This window comes from Mus musculus, chromosome 5 (assembly GCF_000001635.26).
Source record: "Mus musculus strain C57BL/6J chromosome 5, GRCm38.p6 C57BL/6J".
Taxonomy (NCBI): domain Eukaryota; kingdom Metazoa; phylum Chordata; class Mammalia; order Rodentia; family Muridae; genus Mus; species Mus musculus.
Window position 1 is genome coordinate 135,689,711 of NC_000071.6, and position 17,370 is coordinate 135,707,080.

At 47.0% G+C, this 17,370-nt stretch overlaps 1 protein-coding gene and 1 pseudogene across 3 annotated transcripts in view; one reads left to right on the plus strand and one right to left on the minus strand.

The window, feature by feature from the left end:
* Por (P450 (cytochrome) oxidoreductase) overlaps positions 1-17,370 on the plus strand; it is a 65,287-nt gene that overhangs the window by 19,671 nt on the left and 28,246 nt on the right. The window lies entirely within an intron of this gene.
* Positions 8,453-10,473, minus strand: Gm16061 (annotated as a pseudogene).

The window sequence follows — 17,370 nt, forward strand, 5'->3', positions numbered from 1 at the left end:
CCTGGGGCAGTCCCCCTCTCGGGATAGTGCCTGCGACACACCTTTACCGAGCTCGCTTGAGCAGCAGTGACACCCTGAGCTCTTGGGAGCAACTGGGTGAGAGGTTGTGATCTGCTAGGCAGCAGGAGAAGGGCATCTTCCAGGGAACTTAACCTGTATTGGCTCCCCCCCCCCCTCTCATTTTCTTTTCTCAAGACGACTCAGCATTGTGTAAGCTAGTGACCTGGACTGAGGATTTCGGGGGACATTTCAGTGAAAGCGGTGTGTGTTTGTAATAGACCCATCAAACTTAAGCGAGTCGCTCTGAGCCTGGCCATGCTGCCAGAATAATGAAAACACAAAGGGAGACTCAACTGGTGGGGGTAACCCTGGGTTCAAGTGTTCCCACCATGGCAGGACACATAACTTCTTTGAGTCTGCTACCTGATCCTAGGGTTGGCTTTTTGGTTTTGGTGTGTGTGTGTGTGTGTGTGTGTGTGTGTGTGTGAGTGTGTGTGAGTGTGTGTGTGAGTGTGTGTGAGTGTGTGTGAGTGACAAGGCTTTGTTATGAAGCCTAAGCTGGCCAGCACCTTTGTAGCTTTGTAGCTCTTAAACTGATTGATTCTCCTGGCTCAGCCTCCTGAGTACAGAAATTATACGTGTGTGCCACACCTGGCCTGACTAGGGTTTTGACATTTTTGAGGACAAGAGATAATCCTGGAGCTGTTCCAGTACTTTGGAGGTTGAAGCAGGAGGATTGCTTGAGTTCAAGGTCAGCAAGTTCCAAGTGAGCCAGGGCTGTACATTGAGACTCTCTCAGTAAAACTGAAGAGAGTAAAGGCGGGCATCCTGGCTAGTGGTATTGAGAACTGCGCTGGTCTTTGTAAGCCAAGTGGTTATCTAACCTCGGGGATTTGTTCTTAAATACACAGGGCATAATTCCTGGAGCTATTGGTAGCTTTGGTTCATTAACCACATATAAACTCTACCCTCATCGATTCTCTGTTGATCTTTGCCTTGCTAGTGGAAAAATGGCTTAGAAAGCACAAAAGTACCAAACCAGTGAACACAGAATGGCCCACCGTGGTTTGGTTGTTATTCCAGTGGCTCCTTTAAAGAGATTTCACTTTCTCTCTTTTTTTTATTTTTTAGATTTATTTATTTATTATATGTAAGTACACTGTAGCTGTCTTCAGACACTCCAGAAGAGGGAGTCAGTCTTGTTATAGATGGTTGTGAGCCACCATGTGGATGGTTGCTGGGATTTGAACTCCGGACCTTCGGAAGAGCAGTCGGGTGCTCTTACCCACTGAGCCATCTCACCAGCCCGAGATTTCACTTTCTTTGGAGAGTGAGTGGCTCTTAACTTTTATACCCTCTGATACTGGAATTGGTTTCATTGAGCACATTGCTCAATCATTATCAAAAAGTGGCCAGAAAACAGGCCCACGTTGGAGAGGATGGAATATTATCGTATAACCCTCACATCTGGCATTTAGAAAGAGGTATATGTAGACTGCAGAAGATGCCAAGATGGACTTTGGTACCTGGAAATCACAGGCTTGATGGCAGCTAGGATACCTCAAGTGAAGACACCCTGGTAGTAGGAGTTTATAAATAAACATCCACAGGAGATGTCTGTGGCCTGAGAAACCTGAAATTATAGGCCCACTCGCTCTCCGTGGAGGGTTTCTTAACTCCTTGCCAATCAGGATCTGCATTCGTTAGGAAGGTCTCTGTGTGCTTAGCAGCTAGACTGTTTGAAAAGGACTTCCTGCCAAGAGCAAAACATTTACTTACTAAATCCATGGGACATGTTAACATTGCAGTATTAAGTCTAGTTGTTTTGAGACAAGGTCTCAGGTGTCCCAATCCTCCTGCCCTGCCTCGTAAGTACTAGGACTAGAGCCACCTTCATATAGAATCTAGATCTAAGGGATGACCTCTCTTTGTGAGAGCTTACCCAGTTGTCATTCTCTTTGTCATTCTAGAGGCCTGGCATGTAAGCACTTGACACACCAGGCCAGGCCGGTGGGCCTCAGCTCAGTGAGATGTAACTTTCCCTAGTTTTTTTTCTTCTTTATTGATTTTCATACTGGTATCTATTGTATATTGAGCATATTCCTTCACACACACACCTATGTGGCTCTGTTTTTTCTTTTCCGGTTTACCATGTGCTCGACACTTTACCAACCCACTCAAGAACTCCTCTCGATTTCTGAGTTCAAGGCCAGCCTGGTCTACAAAGTGAGTTCCAGGACTGCCAGGGCTATACAGAGAAACCCTGTCTAAAAAAAAAAAAAGAAGAAGAAGAAGAAAACCAAAAGGGTACAATATCACAAAGCACAACAGAGTACACACCATCTTGTATGTCTTACTACATATTGTATAATGTTTGTTTCTTTGTAAAAGAAATAGATAATTTGTATCTTAGAGACAGAAAATACCTTTTCATTGAGTTTTTTGTTTGTTTGTTTACTTATGTGTTTGCTTGTTTTGTTTTTAACCCCTTGTTGTTTGTTCTGTGACAAGGTCTTGCTGTGACAAGGTCTTGCTAAGTAGCCCCGACTGACTCCAAACTTGTAGCAATCCTCCTGCCTCAGCCTCCCATGTGTTGGGTTTACAGGGTACACTGCTGTTGTTTGTCACCTGACAGAAATGCTGGAGTAGAAGCACTGGGTTAAAGGCAGCTTATCTGCTAAGGCAAACCATAGGTACAGGCTGGGCTCTGATTTCTTCATCAGTAAGGCTGGAGGAAGAAACCCTGTTCCATCCATCTCCCAGATTACCTCGGGTGCTTGCTATGCAGCTCAAAGTGACCATGAACTCAGCTCACTATGTAGCTGCAGATGGCCTTGAACTCCTTGTCCTTCTGCCTCCATCTTCCATAGGTTAGGGCTTCTTCCTTCCTTCCTCCCTCCCTCCCTCCCTCTCCCCTCTTCCTCCTCCTCCTCTTCCTCCTCTTCTTCCTCTCTCTCTCTTTCTCTCTCTCTCTCTCTCTCTCTCTCTTCTCCCCTCCCCTCTCCTCTTCTTTATTTTAACCAAGGTCTTGCCTCTAAGTAGCAGCCCTCCTGCCCCAGTCATCTTAAGAATGATGGAACAACAATATCAACCAACCGGGTCTGGTGAGATGGCTCAGTGGGTTAGAGCACCCGACTGCTCTTCCGAAGGTCCAGAGTTCAAATCCCAGCAACCACATGGTGGCTCACAACCATCCGTAACAAGATCTGACCCCCTCTTCTGGAGAGTCTGAAGACAGCTACAATGTATTTACATATAATAAATAAATAAATAAATCTTTAAAAAAAAAAAAAAAAAAAAAACAATATCAACCAACCAAGCTCCCAGGGACTAAGCCACCAACTAAAGAGTACACATGGCTCCAGCTGCATATGTAGCAGAGGATGGCCTTGTCATGTATCAGTGGGAGGAGAGGTCCTTGGTCCTGTGAAGGCTTGATAGATGCCCCAATGTAGGGGAATGGAGGGCTGGGAGGCGACAATGGGTGGGTGGGTGGGTGGAGGAATACCCTAGTAGAAGCAGGGGGAGGGGAGATGGGATAGGGGGTTTCTCTGAGTGGGGGAACTGGGTAAGGGGATAACATTTGAAATGTAAATAAATTAAAAAAAAAAAAAGAGTGATGGGCTTCCAGATGTTCACCGCCATGCCCAGGTAGAAGGTTGCTGTTGATTCTTGCTGTTCTTGGCAGGCTTAGGTCCCTGTGGAATGACACTTCAGAGGCCCTCAGGGTGGGTGGGTCTGTGTGGGTTTGGGTTCAGCCCCTTGAGAACCTGGCTGGGGAGGGAAGCAAACAGAAAACTAAATATATATGGAGGAGTAAGCCAAGTTTCTCCTGAGGTGATAGGTGTGAGGTGCTGTGTGGTGCTGAGTATTCATTTGGTAACCACCTGGAAGGGAACATGAGCAATGGAGCATGCAAGAGGCGCTGTCTTGGGAGGCAGGGAACTGTGCCAGGCTCTTGGTAGCTGGTGCCCTTTGAATCTTGATGAGTCAGTAGGGATCCTAAGCCCATCAAAGAATCCTGGTGCACACCACCTCCGGGATACCTAAGATATGGGTGGCGGGAGGCCGGGGTTGCATGGTGGGCCCTACCTGAACAGGTTTTATGAATGTGTGTGTGTGTACACAGGGATAGTCTAGCTTTTTTTTTTAATGCTAAGTTTTGGAAATTGACACACTTTATCAACCAGGTTATCTCCTTACCTCCTGTTTCTTTGATTAAATTTTTAAAAATTACACTTATTTATGGGGTGGGCGCCTACACCATGGTACATATGTGGAAGTCAGAGGACAACTTGGAGAATCAGTCTCCTGCCACCATGTGGGACCCAGGGATCACATTTAGGCCGTCAATTATGGTGGCAAATGCCTTTACCCATTGGGCCTTCTCACTTCCTTCTTAGATGTTTTTGTTACAGAGTCTTCTGTGCTGTAATCAAGGATGGCTTTGAACTCAACACTCCTCTGACTTTAGCCTATCAAGTGCTAGGAGGCCTGAGGAAGGCATTAGTTCTAGAGCTAGTATTCAGGTGGTCGTGAGCTTCCTGGCATGGGTTCTAGGAACCAAGCTTGGGCCTCTAGAAGAACAGCAAGTTCCCTTCATGGTTGAGCCTTCTCTGCAGCCCCCATCATCCCACCTTTTTAGGTTTAAGTTTCATGCATTCTGAACATGAAAACACAAAAATTATGCATACTACTAGATAACCCGGTGTTTTATTTTTCTGATTGACTATTGTCATACATTATTGACAGCAATCTCCTTTATTCACTAAGCCATCTTGCTTGCCCACTTATTTCAATTTTTAAAAAAAAATTTTTATTTATTTTATGTATATGAGTACACTGTCACTGTTACAAGGTGGTTGCTGGGAATTGAACTCAGAATCTCTGGAAGAGCAATCAGTGCTCTTAACCACAGAGCCATCTCTCCAGCCCACTTACTTTGGTTTTAAGATATGTCTTAGGTGGAGGTCAGTCTTTCAGTTGGCATTCTGGGGGCTGAGACCTTCCAATCTATGTATGATATAGATAAGAGAATTCCCTGTGCTTTTCAGAAGCTAAGCAGTTTCTGACTGGGGATGTAGCTCGGTTGGTAGACTGCTTACCTACCACACAGGAAGCCCTGGGTTCCATCCCCAGTACTGCATAAAGTAGGCAGAGTGGTACCTGTGTATACTTCAAGATTCAGGAGGTGGAGGTAGGCAGATCAGGATTTCAAGACTATCCTGGGAAACAGTGTGTTGGAAGCTACCCTGGGCTAGGTAAGAGCCTGTCTCGTAAAAGGAGGGAGGGAGGGAGGAAAGGAAGGAAGAAGGGAAGGAAGGAAGGAAGGAAAAAGAAGAAAGGAAGGCTTTTAAAGTATAAAGGATAATTAGACATTACTCCAGACTCTGGTGCCTTAGCAATGATCTGTTCCGTGAGTGGACAGGTGATAGCCTGCGGTAGAGCAATAATCTGGAAGATTGGCTCTTGTTTGCCTGATTGTATAACAGGAAGAATAATAGACAAGGTGTGCCTTCCAAGGTGGAACCTACGTCATTTTCTTGTGAGTGAAAGTTACAGGTGGTATTGAGTCATTTGACTTTATGTACCCTGGTCACCAGTGTCTGTAGCCCTCACCTGCCTAACCCCTTCTCAGAGTTCACTCTCCACATCATCCCTCCCCGGGACAGGTCATGTTCATAACAACAGGAACTTGTGTGGCTTTGATCTTCACAGTGTGTATTGTGTACTGGGTCTGTATAAAGGTTCACTGGACCGGGTAGATACATAAAAACTCTTGGTAACCTTCCCGGCACACAGATGCAATGGTTGAGGGTCACCCAGGGTCGGTTTTCAACACAGCAAACAGACGAAGGCCCCGGGATACACAGATTACATTAGCCAATTGGGTCAGGCTCCTCTGGGGTGGCGCTGAGGGAAGTACTCATTCCAAGCATCTCAGGTTTCTGGCCTGGGTTTGTGGTCTGGTGAAGCAGGTAGTGTGTTGGCTTTGTTTAAGGGTTCAATGACTGTTTATAAAACCACGAACTCACTTAGGTCAGTGGGGGGTCCCTTATATAATGTGATCTGAAGCCTGGGCATGTGGCTAAATAGAAGACAGTGCCTGTTATGGGCTTGCTCACTGGCATTTCACCTCCCTCCCTCCCTCCCTCCCTCCCTCCCTTCTTTCCTTCTTTTCTTCCTCCCTTCCTTTCTTCATTCAGAGAGAGAGTATGTGTGTTTTCATCTGCCATGACGTGTGTGGACGTCAAAGGACAACTTTGTGAAGTTGGTTCTCCATTATGTAGGTCCTGGGGATTGAACTCAGGTCTTCAGTCTTGGCAGCAAGAATCTTTTCTCACTGGTCTATAAAAAATATTTTTGGAGACTGGGACCTCAGTACTGTAGCACTTGCCTACTGTGTGGAAGGGCCTGGGGTTCCATCCCCAGTACCATAAAGACAAATAAACCTATACAATATGATCTGAAGATCATATAGTACTTCAGCAGCCACACCCTGTCACCAACATGAAGTGAGTGACCCTGCCATTTTTCTGTTGCTGGTCCTCAGAGCTCTCGAGGAAAAATGCTACCTTCCCTTTTCCCTTTTATTCTGGGTCTGCAGCTGCTATTAAATCTTTGTCTGGTTTTGGTCTTCAAAGTTGATTCTATAATTGCATGGTCTGACAGCAGCTGTTGTGCCAGTCCCCAAGTGGGCCTTAAACATTTTTTAAAGTATTTTTATTTGTTATTAGTGTGTGTGTGTATGTGTTTATATGGTGTATGTGTGTGTGTGAGTGTGAGCCATAGCCCCGGTATGGAGGTGAGAGGACAGCTTGGTGGAGTCAGGTCTCTCCTGCTACCCCCTCCATTTATCCCAGGGATTGAGCTCACATTGTTGGGCTTGCACAAGCAAGTGCCACCTCTCTCTGAGCTGCCCAGATGCCCACTTTTCTTTCTCTGAGTCAGGATTTTGCCTAGTTCTAGGCTGGCCAGGGATTCCTAATTCTCTGCTTCTCCCCACCCACTTCCCAAGATCTGTCCATGGTACTATTGCTAGATTGACAACCCCCCCCCCCAATCATAGATTTAAATATCTCTTTTTATTTTTATGTGTATCAGTGTTTTACCTGCATGCATGTATGTGCACCACAATGTGTGCCTGGTTCTGGTGGAGCCAGAAGAGGGTATCAGATCCCTTGGAACAGGAGTTACAGATAACCTAGCATATTGGTGCTGAGAACTAAACCCTGCCCTCTGCAGGAGCAGCGCATGCTCTTAGCCACTGAGCCAAATCTTTAGCCCCTGCTGGACTGATCTTGAAGACTTGGTTTTTTTTTCTAATTTTTTTTAAAAAAATATTTATTTATTTATTTATTTTATATGTATGAATATACTATCTTCATGTTTACCAGAGGACGGCATCAGAAGCCATTACGGATGGTTGTGAGCCACAATGTGGTTGCTGGGAATTGAACTCAGGACCTTCGGAAGGACAGTCAGTGCTCTTAACCGCTGAGCCATCTCTCCAGCCCCCCCCCCCTTTTTTTTTTTTTTTTTGCTATTTATTTATTGAGATAGGGTCAGGCTCAGGCTAGTCTTAAACTTGCTCTGTAGCCAAGGCTGTCCTTGAACTGATCCTCCTGGCTCTGCCTATCCAGCGCTGGGCTTACAGGTGTGCATCACCAGGCCTCATTTGAACTCTGCCTTTTTCCTACTCCTTGACTGCTTTGCTTAAAAAGTTTTGTGTAGCCAGAGACAGAAGCAGGTGCTCTCTGTGAGTTCTGCCAGCCTGGTCTACAAATCAAGTTCCAGGACAGCCTGGGCTGTTACACAGAGAAACCCTGTGTCCATAACAAAAAAACAAAAAAGAAATTTTGTGTTTGTGTTTGCTGGGAGCTATTTGGTTGGCTATGAAAGCAGGGATTCATGTGTGGTGGTGCCTTCTCTACTTTTGAGCAACAACCCCCCCCTCCCCTGCGCCACCCCCTTGCTCAAGAGTTTGGAACTACCCTCCGTATCTCTTGAGTAAATATTTTTCTTCTTTGTTTATGTTCTACAAAGTAGCCAGCAACAAAAGTAGCCTAGCCAGGCATGCAGCTCATATCTGTAATCCTAGTCCTTGGCTGAAGTAGGAGGACTCAAGTCTGAGGCTATCCTGGGCTACATAGCGTGCCAGTGTCTCAGAAAATGAAATGAAGTACCTTCTACCACTGTGGCAGTGTAGTTGGAATGGAAGGTGAGTCGAGTTATTTCTGTGAGGAGAAGCCAGTGCTTGGAAGAGTGCCAGTGATAAGCACTCCACTGGTATAACTACGCGAATAGATGAGAGTGAATGAACCTTGCATTGCATCATCCTCCCAAGAGTATTGCCCATCTTCGTCCTGTGTCTCAGTGAGCCCAGATGTCCAGTTAAGTCAATTTTTTTTTTAAGGAGACTTAATTCTTTTATTTTTCTTGTACAAAATCCTTATGTAGTAGCCACAGCTGGAGCCTGGGTCCTCTGAACAGAGACTCTCGTGTGGGTTTTCACAAGATGATCCGTGAATTCCTGATAAGGAGACTTGGTGAAGACAGTCTCTTTCCAGAGGTCGGGGGTCAGGTAGCTGTAAGTCTTGGGAGATGGCATCAAAGGTGGCCTTAGCAAAGTTGCCCAGGGTGGCAGTGCAGCCTCTGGCTGAAGTGTAGCAGTCATCTATACTGGCCACCATCAGGAGTTTCTTGGGCACAGGAGCAGAGACAATGCCAGTGCCTCTGGGGGCAGGGATGAAATGTACCAGCACAGAGCCACAGCGGCCTGTCACCTTTCATGGAACAGTGTGGGGCTTGCCAATCTTGTTTCCCCAGTAGCCTCTCTGCACAGGGATGATGGAAAGCTTGGCCAAGATGATGGCAACCTCCTTGGAGCACTTAACACCAAGACCAACGTGACCATTGTAGTCCCCAATAGCAACGAAAGCCTTGAACCTGGTCCGCTGGCCAGCCTAGAGTCTGCTTCTGCACTGGCATGATTTTCAGAACCTCATCCTTTAGGGACGCACCCAGGAAGAAGTCGATGATCTCAGACTCCTTAATGGGCAGGGAGAACAGGTAGATCTCCTCCAAGGACTTGATCTTCATGTCCTTAGCCAGGCGGCCCAGCTTGGTGACGAGGATCCACTCCTTGTCTTCAGCTTTACTTCCACGAGCCCCGCGGCCTCAACCATGGCCATGGCTTTGGCCGAATCCTCCGCGCGGAAGCTGGAAGCTGCCGCCGCCGCCGCGGCCTCCTAATCCTGGGTCCCCGGGTCCTCCGGGCCCTCCCGCTGCACCGACGTCATCCGCCACTTGGTGTTTTCCCGAAGAAGAAGCGTTAAGTCAGTTTTTATGAAGATTGTCATTCTGAGGTACATTAGCTATGGATTTTTATTTTTATTTTTTGGTTTTTGTTTTTCAAGACAGGGTTTCTCTGTATAGCCCTGGCTGTCCTGGAACTTGTTCTGTAGACCAGACAGGCTTCAAACTTAGGGATTTGCCTGGCTCTGCCTCTGCCTCCCAAGTGCTGGGATAAAGTCATGCACTACCACTGCCCAGTTATTTTTACTTTTTTTTTGGTTTTTCGAGACAGGGTTTCTCTGTATAGCCCTGGCTGTCCTGGAACTCACTCTGTAGACCAGGCTGGCCTCCAACTCAGAAATCCACCTGCCTCTGCCTCCCAAGTGCTGGGATCAAAGGTGTGCGCCACCACCGCCCGGCCTATTTTTACTTTTTTGTATTAAGAATTTTGTGTGTGTGTGTGTGTGTGTGTGTGTGTGTGTGTGTGTGTGGTATGTCTGTGTATATGTGTGGGTGTTTGGTGTGTGTGTGGTGTGGTATGTCTGTGTGTGTGGTGTGGTATGTCTGTGTGTGTGTTTGGTGTGTGTGGTGTGGTGTGTGTGTTTGAGTGTGTGTGTGTGTGTGTGTGTGTGTGTGTGTGTGTGAAGGCATCAGATCCCCTGCAGCTGGAGTTATAGGTGCTGGGGCAAGTGGTGGTACCAGATGGGAATCAAGAGAAGTGGCTGGGCTGGAGGGATGGCTCAGTGGTTAAGAGTGTTGGCTGCTCTTGTGTGATGTGACCCAGGTTCAACTCCCAGCACCTACATGGCAGCTCACATTTGCCTGTAACTCCAGTTCCAGAGGATCTGACACCCTCACATAGACATACATGAAGGCAAAACACCCATGATCCACGAACATGTATGTATGTATATCATGGACTAAAGTCCCTGAGCAGAACCATTCACCCAGGGCAGGAAGGCAAGCCAGGCTCCATGTCGGAGGGACCAAGTAGCCAACGCCTTCACATGAGACTGGTCCTCTCCAACTTGGGCAAAGCATCTCTTCCCACTCACTGCCCTAGATTCCCGAGCTGTAACCCTGCTTGCCACAAGGCACCATTCAGGCTCTGCCCTTTCTCCTATGCCCAGAGTTCTATCTACCCTTATAGAGTTTCGACTGAGCCTGAAGTCCCATGCCTTTAGCTACATAGGTCTAGGTAGAGTACCCCATGGGTACCAATCCTCCATTCTTTAAAAGAAGTAAAAAAACGACTCTATTTCTAACTGTGAGTGGTGGGGGAGGATGAATGTGTGAGCACACTGTCCTTGGAGGCTGTAAAGAGCAACCGCTCCCCTGGAGCTGGGCGTACAGGAAGTTGAGCTGTAGGACCCCTCCCACCTTCTTTTCTTTCTTTGGTTTTTCAAGACAGGGATTTCTGTGTAGTCCTGGCTGTCCTGGAACTCACTCTGTAGACCAGACTGTCCTCGAACTCCGAGATCCAACTGCCTCTGCATCTTGAGTGCTGGCATTAAAGGTGTGTACCACCACCCCTAGGCTCATTTTTCTTCTGCCTCCTCCTCTTCCTCCTCCTCCTCTTCCCCTCCCTCCTCCTCTCCCTTCTTCTCCTCCTCTTCTTCCTCCTACTCCTTCTTTTTTAAAATTTACTTATTCTTGTGAGGGTAGGGTGCATGTTGGAGGTCAGGATAACTTGCCAGAGCCAGCACATGGTCCCAGGGATGGAACTCATGTTGTCAGAGTTGGCAGCAAGCACCTTTTAGCTAATAAGCCATCTTGCTGGCTTCTGATGGGCAAACTTGTAAATGGTTTAGTAATTGTAGATCATTTTATAGACATCACAAGAAAGTCTTCTATCCTGTGGTTGGAGATGGCCCACTTTTTACTGATGTGTTCAAGTTGTAGACTTAAAACACAGTAGGGCTCTAGATGCCGGTACTCAGTGATGGACATGACCTTGGCTGATGCTTACAGAGATAAGGGTCTCCAGTAACCCAAGCTAGCCTTGAGCTCTCCACTGATCTTTCTGCTTCTACCCTGGCAGAGCTGAAATGACAGGCGTGCACACCCCACCCCCACCCCTGTGCATCCCCAGCCATGGCAGCTTTAATGCTTAGCTATGCTCTGATGTTAACCTGAAATGCAGACAGACACTGGGGTGAGGTGGGCCTCAGAACAGTACAGTCAGAGCCCTCAGTGCAGTGACAGTCTTTGGCCTGACGCCTTGATAAAAAATTCTGGACTCTGGTTTTGGTAAGTCTCACAAATTCTGACTTGTAGAAGAGATGGCTAGAAGCCGTTTTGGGGTAGAAGAGAGGCTCCCGAGTCCCTGTTTCTCTCCTAGTCACAGGAGAAGTGCAGCTGTTGTTGATGACATAGTCTGAAGGATTGTCAGCCCTGGAACCCCTAGCACCATCATGAGCCAGCCAGCCAGTCACCTTGTCTTCCGCAGCCAATGACAGCTAGGATGGCAGCAGAAGTATCAGAGTCCCACAGGGTCCTTGTGTCTCACCCTGGAAGTTGCTGGCTAGGGGACCATGGGTAATTTGCTTGGCAAAGTGTTGGTCTGCAAAATGAAAGATAATATTTCTCTAAGCAGGGTTGTCATACAAGAGAAAGGACTTGTATTGTGTACTTAGTATGGCAGTTGATGCACAGTAGGTATACATGGACCTTGGTGTAGTGAGCTGGCAGTGACACAGTGCGTCTTTGCTCTAGGTGGATCTTTCTTCTGCAGTTCTGACTGCTGTTTGTCTGCTTATTTGCAGTACTAGGGTTTGAACCTAGGGACTCATGCATGCCAGGCAAGCACTATACCTTCGAGCCACTTCTCCAGCTCCTCACTGGGTGACTCCAGGCAAGTGCTCCACCACTGAGTTCACTCTCAGCTTCTTGCTTTTCTGTTTTGAAACTGGGTGTTAGTGGTCCAGGCGAAACTTGAACTGCGTAAAGCAAGCTGGTCTTGAACTCTCAGCCATCCTCCTGCCTCTGCCTCCCAAGTGCTGAGATTTGAGGTGTGTTTATCACCATACTTGCCCCTTAATTCTGCATTTGTATGTGTTTGTGTGTGAGTGTGCATGCTCAAGTGTGCATGTGTGTTTGTATATGTGTGTACGTGAATGTTTGTGCACAGGTATTGTGTGTGTTTGTGAGTGAGCACGTGTGAATGAATATGTATGTGCACATGTACAGGTCAGAGGAAGCCTTAGTAACTGTCCCTCAGGAGCTGTCTGTCTTCTGTCTCGTGTAGTATTTGCTTGCATATTTGTCTGTATATCACTGTGTGCAGTGCCTGTTGGATCAGAGCCCTGGACCTGGAGATCTAGGAATGGAACCTGGGTCATCTTCAAGGGCAGCAGGTTCTCTTAGCCACCTCGCCATATCTCTGGCTTTCCATGTTGCTTTTTTTGGCACATGGTCTCTCATTGACCTGGCACTTAGACTGGCTGACCAATGAGCTCTAGGCATCCTCCAGCCTTCTTCAAGTGAGCTGACAACCTCTTTTGGCCTTGAACATCCGAACTCACACGCACGTAAGCACATACACATATACACTATTGAACACGAAATACATATTTTTAGGAATAACTACTTTAAAGTGGGATGCACAGGCTGAACCCTCGTGACGTGGGTCCTGGGGATGGGACGCAGGTCTCCAGGCTTTCAGTGCAAGCAGTCTGCTGACCGAGTCATTTCCTCAGCCCTGACTCTTTAATCTTAGTCAGTCTTACCCTTACAGCAATTGCGAAATATCACAGCGTTTCTTTCTATTCTCACCGAGCTTTCCCGATGCTCACGTCTTACATAACCACACCAAAATGATCAAGAGCCGGAAGTAGCATTGGTACAGAGTGATTCATTAAGTCAGACACACTGGCAGACTTCCTTTGTGAGGGGCCAGATAGTACATTCTTGAAGCTTGTGAGCTGTAAGATCTGACAGCTGAGCAACTGCTGTTTTATTTAGCAAAAAGGCAGCCATAGGTGGTGTGTGAGTGAGTGGGCACGGCCGTGCTCGCGAGAGAAGTCTTTGAGAAAGTAGGCTTTGAATGCAGGCCAGGCCTTGCTGATGCAGGAAGGTGCCTTGGTGGAACGGCGCCCCCTTCCGCTCTAGACTGCAGCTGTGATGGTTGATCTTAACTGTCAAACCAGAATGCCTGGGGGTTGGGCTGTGGATGTGACTGCGGGGCTTATCATGATTATGTCATCAATGTGGGAAGATCCATCTTGACTGTGGGTGAGCCTGGCCCATCATGAACTGTATAAAATGGAGAAAGCGGGTTGGAAAGATGGTTCGGAGGTTAAGGGTGTTTACTGCTCTTACAGAGGACCTGGGTTCAGTTTCTAGCACCCAGATCATGCAGCTCACAGCAGCCTGTGACTTGAGCTCCAAGTGACCTCATAGCCTCTCCTGGTCTCGAACATCCAAACTCATGTGCACAATAATCACACACATATACACATAACTCAAAATAAAATAAATATGTGTTTTTAACTGCGACTTTAAGATGGAGCAAGTGAGCTGAACACTAGCCCGTATTCAGTGTGATTCTGATTATTGTGACCAGCTGCTTCTCGGTGTAGACCAGGCTGGCCTTTAACCCATGCCGGCTCCTCCTGCCTCAACCTCCCGAGTACGTGGATTACAGGCCTGAGTCACCACACTGAGCTATTTACTGGGGTTTCCATCTTGCCTTCGTACCTGCCATCCTACCACTTGGTCACCTGCCATCTTGTATTCCTTTGGTCAAGAAATCTGGCATGACATCTGGGGCTTATTTTAGACTCACCCAGTCAGGAGCTGGGCCTTGGTATCTGGCCTGTGTTTTGGGGGGCAGGGAGTGCCCCCCAAGAAAGGCAGACGTCCACTCTGGCTTGGTTTGTTCTTCTGGGACACAGGTGTCCTGGCCTCTTTGGACTGTTCTCTGTGGTCCACAGCTAAAGTGTGCCCTCCCAGCTCCAGGCCTCTCTGCGCAGTCGCAGTGTGCCTTGACAATGACGAGCTGCTGGGAAGCAACTGCTTTCTCAAAGCTAATTTGATAGTAAGTCAGAAGCCTTAAAGATAATCCCTTTGGTGGCTGGAGGGCTGGCTCAGTGGTTAGGAGCACTGACTGCTCTTCCACACTTCCTGAGTTCAATTCCCAGCAACCACATGGTGGCTCACAACCGTCCGATGCCCTCTTCTGGTGTGTCTGAAGGGTGTATTCACATAAAACAACAACAAAAAAACCCTCACTTCCTTTGATTCAGAGTGTTGGTCTGAGTGTCGTATGCTTATATACATACATGTGCGTTTGTATGTATTTGTGTGTCTCACTGTGTTTCTGTGTATGTGTGCACAACGTGTACAAAAATGTGTCTGTATATGTATATTTGTATGTGTGTCTGGGTGGTACTGTTTGTGGGGTATTAGCATTTGTCTGAGTATGTGTGTATGGGTATGTGTCTTTGTGTTAATGTATGTATTTGTGTGTGTATGTATGCCTGCACATGTATGTGTGCCTCTGTGTGTGTATGTATGTATATGCATATCAGTGTCTCTCTATGTGTGAGTCTGACTGCATGTGTCTCTATGTTTATATTTGTATGTCTGCACCTGTGTGTGTGCCTAGGTATGTATGTCTCTATGTATCTCTGTGTCTCTGTGGGTATGTACATATGGGTGTCTGTCTATCTGTCTGTGCCTATGTGTGTGTGTGTGTATATGTGTGAGAGACAAGCTGATGCTGGGGATGGATTATAGGGCCTCACATATTCAATCACTGGGTTCATTTTCTATGTAAATTTCAAGGCATTTTCTCCTAATCCCTGTGCAACAGAGAGGGCCACTGTGGGGAGTTATCAAGCCCCAGCCCCTCCACATTTGCGCTGTCCTTTCTTTTCTAGCTGAAGTCTGCTCTCCAGTCTGAGAGACACGGTAGACCTAGTTCACTACTCTTTGCCTTTGATCTGAACTTCTTTTGTCTCTCATGACCCTGACATTTTTCAGAAAGTAGGGCCGTGTCTCTGTAGTCAGTCCCTTTATATTCGTTTGGTGTTTTCTCAGTCACCCGTCATCCATTCATGACTTAGTGCTAGCCAAGTTATCTGCTGTGAAATTCAGGTTTTCCCTTTGTGTTTGTTTTTCGAGACAGGGTCTCACTCTAGCGGTGGCTGTCCTCGAACTCACTATGTAGGCAAGGCTGTCCTCGAACTCACAGAGGTCTGTCTTCTTAGTGCTGAGATGAAAGCCCTCTACCACCATGCCCATCTTCAGATTTTCCCTTTGTGATCAGGCGTTTTCTTATTAATCATCAAAGTTCAGTTGGGGGAGGGGCAGAGGCTGCTGTCTTCTGTCTTCCCTGATAGCTCTCTGCTTTATTTTTGAGGCAGGGTCTTTCACTGAGCCTGTTTCATCAGTTGGCTCCACTGGCTGGCCAGTTCTCCCGTCCCCAGCATCTTCTCGTCTTCCTCCATCCCCTGGTGCTGAGGTTGCAGACACACTCGGACACTTCAGCTTTTTACATGTTGTACAGTCAGCACTTTATCCACTGAGTTGTCTGCTTAGGCCAGCTGTTGCGAGTTCTAATGCCTGTGGTTGGTCAGGACAGTCACAGCTTATGATTTGGATCTGGCTTGTGTCCCCAAGTGGCTTGTGTGGGAAGCTGGGCCTCCAGTGTCCTGATGTTGGCATTTTAAGTGGTGGGGCCTTCAGAAAAAATTCAAATAGATATTTTTATTTTTAAATGATGGGTGTGGGTACATGTGTGTGAATGTAGTTGAACCCAGGAGAGTATGTTGATCCCCAGAGGTGGAGTTACAGGGACTATAGACAGGAACAGTGGGAAGATAATCGGAGTTTTCTGTGATTCCTTGTGAAAGACTGATGAACATACTGTTCTCATGAGTTTGGACAGTCTTTCTAAGAGAAGCTGTAGTTTATAGTGCTGCATAGTATTCCATTGTTGTTATGGAACATATAGGTGTCCAGGGTGAGCCCTGCTGGGAATACCACAGTGAATAGGCTACCAGGCTGAGTAGGGAAACATCTTCTAAGCAGAGGGTTCCCCCATCCAAGGGATGGGGAATCCCCACCCCTGTTTTCTTCCCTAGGAAAATAACTTTAGAGCTAGACAAGATGGCCCACGAGTCCCAGCACTTGAGAGGTACAGGCCAAAAGATCAGGTGTGGCTCAGCTGTCAGAGTGCTTGCCTCCTTTTCTACACGCACCTAGTATTTATTTATTTATATTTGATATTTATTTATTTATCTATCTTGTTTATCTCTGTAGATCTCTGTGTTTAGATGAGTGTGGGTGTGCTTGTGCCACAGCCTGCATGTGAGTCTGTTCTCTCCTTCCACCCTGTGCGGTCCAGAGATGGGACTTAGAGCATCAGGCTTGGCGGGAAGTATCCTCACCCACTGAGCCATCTCACCAGCCACCAGTTTCTGAGAATCTAAAGCTAGGCATGGTGGTGCACGCCCTTATTCCCAGCACTCTGGAGGCAGAGGTAGGTGGATCTCTGTGAGTTTAAGGCCAGCCTGGTCTATCCAGCAAGTTCCAGGGCTGCAAAGTCACACCTTGTCTCAAAAATCCAAAACACAAAACAACAACAAAACAAGCCACAGTATGAGTATGTCAGCCTTTGGTCAGGGTATGTGTATATATTTTGTGCTGTTTATATATAATGGAAGGGGTAAATTCTACAGAGAATATACCCCACATAGGGTGAAATTCTGGCTGGAGATTTTATCCTTGAACCTGTAACCTTGTCTTGTTTTGTTTTGTTTTTTTCAAGAAAGGGGTTTTCTGTGTAGCCCTGACTGTCCTGGAGCTCACACTGTAGTCCAGGCTGGCCTCGAACTCAAGGATCCGCCTGCCTCTGCCCATTGAGAGCTGGGACTAAAGGTGTGCATCACCACCATCTGGCAACCTTTTTTTTAAAAAATGAGAATATTTTATGTGAGGCTAGAGAATGGCTTGTGGGAATGGGTATTTTCCTCCCACCATGTGGAACCCTGAGATTCTTAGCTCATCAGACTTGCTGGTGAGTGCCTTTATCCACTGAGCCCACATGCAGGCTAGAATCTGTAACTC